The sequence below is a fragment of the Stenella coeruleoalba genome (assembly GCF_951394435.1).
Source record: "Stenella coeruleoalba genome assembly, chromosome: 1".
In the NCBI taxonomy this organism is placed as follows: domain Eukaryota; kingdom Metazoa; phylum Chordata; class Mammalia; order Artiodactyla; family Delphinidae; genus Stenella; species Stenella coeruleoalba.
Genome location: NC_137169.1, coordinates 81,785,038 through 81,787,798, shown reverse-complemented (window position 1 = coordinate 81,787,798; position 2,761 = coordinate 81,785,038).

The following is a 2,761-nucleotide window of genomic DNA, read 5'->3' as shown; positions in this document are numbered from 1 at the left end:
CCCATCCTTCTGAAACTCTTCCAAAATATAGCAGAGGGAGGAACACTCCCAAACTCATTCTACGAGGCCACCATCACCTTGATACCAAAACCAGACAAGGATGTCACAAAGAAAGAAAACTACAGGCCAGTATCACTGATGAACACAGATGCAAATATCCTCAACAAAATACTAGCAAACAGAATCCAATAGCACATTAAAAGGATCATACACCATGATCGAGTGGGGTTTATTCCAGGAATGCAAGGATTCTTCAATATATGCAAATCAATCAACGTTATACACCATATTAACAGATTGAAGGAGAAAAACCATATGATCATCTCAATAGATGCAGACAAAGCTTTTGACAAAATTCAACACCGATTTATGATAAAAACCTGCAGAAAGTAGGCATAGAGGGAACTTTCCTCAACATAATAAAGGCCATATATGACAAACCCACAGCCAATATCATCCTCAATGGTGAAAAACTGAAAGCATTTCCACTAAGATCAGGAACAAGACAAGGTTGCCCACTCTCACCACTCTTATTCAACATAGTTTTGGAAGTTTTAGCCACAGCAATCAGAGAAGAAAAGGAAATAAAAGGAATCCAAATCAGAAAAGAAGAAGTAAAGCTGTCACTGTTTGCAGATGACATGATACTATACATAGAGAATCCTAAAGATGCTACCAGAAAACTACTAGAGCTAATCAATGAATTTGGTAAAGTTGCAGGACACAAAATTAATGCACAGAAATCTCTGGCATTCCTATACACTAATGATGAAAAATCTGAAAGTGAAATCAAGAAAACACTCCCATTTATCATTGCAACAAAAAGAATGAAATATCTAGGAATAAACCTACCTAAGGAGACAAAAGACCTGTATGCAGAAAATTATAAGACACTGATGAAAGAAATTAAAGATGATACAAATAGATGGAGAGATATACCATGTTCTTGGATTGGAAGAATCAACATTGTGAAAATGACTCTACTACCCAAAGCAATCTACAGATTCAATGCAATCCCTATGAAACTACCACTGGCATTTTTCACAGAACTAGAACAAAAAATTTCACATTTGTATGGAAACACAAAAGACCCTGAATAGCCAAAGCAATCTTGAGAAGGAAAAACGAAGCTGGAGGAATCAGGCTCCCTGACTTCAGACTATACTACAAAGCTACAGTAATGAAGACAGTATGGTACTGGCACAAAAACAGAAAGATAGATCAATGGAACAGGATAGAAAGCCAAGAGATAAACCCACGCACATATGGTCACCTTATCTTTGATAAAGGAGGCAAGAATGTACAGTGGAGAAAGGACAGCCTCTTCAATAAGTAGTGCTGGGAAAACTGGACAAGAACATGTAAAAGTATGAGATTAGATAACTCCCTAACACCATACACAAAAATAAGCTCAAAATGGATTACAGACCTAAATGTAAGGCCAGAAACTATCAAACTCTTCGAGGAAAACATAGGCAGAACACTCTATGACATAAATCACAGCAAGATCCTTTTTGACCCACCTCCTAGAGAAATGGAAATAAAAACAAAAATAAACAAATGGGACCTAATGTTACTTAAAAGCTTTTGCACAGCAAAGGAAACCATAAAGAAGACCAAAAGCCAACCCTCAGAATGAGAGAAAATATTTTCAAATGAAGCAACTGACAAAGGATTAATCTCCAAAATTTATAAGCTCATGCAGCTCAATAACAAAAAAACAAACAACCCAATCCAAAACTGGGCAGAAGACCTAAATAGACATTTCTCCAAAGAAGATATGCAGACTGCCAACAAACACATGAAAAAATGCTCAACATCATTAATCATTAGAGAAATGCAAATCAAAACTACAATAAGATATCATCTCACACCAGTCAGAATGGCCATCATCAAAAAATCTAGAAACAATAAATGCTGGAAAGGGTGTGGAGACAAGGGAACCCTCTTGAACTGTTGGTGGGAATGTAAATTGATACAGCCACTGTGGAGAACAGTATGGAGGTTCCTTAAAAAACTACGAATAGAACTACCATATGACCCAGCAATCCCATTACTGGGCATATACCCTGAGAAAACCATAATTCAAAAAGAGTCATGTACCAAAGTGTTCATTGCAGCTCTATTTACAATAGCCTGGAGATGGAAACAACCTAAGTGTCCATCCTTGGATGAATGGATAAAGATGTGGCACATATATACAATGGAATATTACTCAGCCATAAAAAGAAACGAAATTGAGCTATTTGTAATGAGGTGGATAGACCTAGAGTTTGTCATACGAGTGAAGTAAGTCAGAAAGAGAAAGACAAATACCGTATGCTAACACATATATATGGAATTTAAGAAAAAGAAATGTCATGAAGAACCCAGGGCTAAGACAGGAATAAAGACACAGACCTACTAGAGAATGGACTTGAGGATATGGGGAGGGGGAAGGGTAAGCTGTGACAAAGCAAGAGAGAGGCATGGACATATATACACTACCAAACGTAAGGTAGATAGCTAGTGGGAAGCAGCCGCATAGCACAGGGAGATCAGCTCGGTGTTTTGTGACCGCCTGGAGGGGTGGGATAGGGAGGGTGGGACGGAGGGGACGCAAGAGGGAAGAGATATGGGAACATATGTATATGTATAACTGATTCACTTGGTTATAAAGCAGAAACTAACACACCATTGTAAAGCAATTATACTCCAATAAAGATGTAAAAAAATTAATAATAATAACAAGAACAAATACTTTTGCTTTATTTTCCTCTTG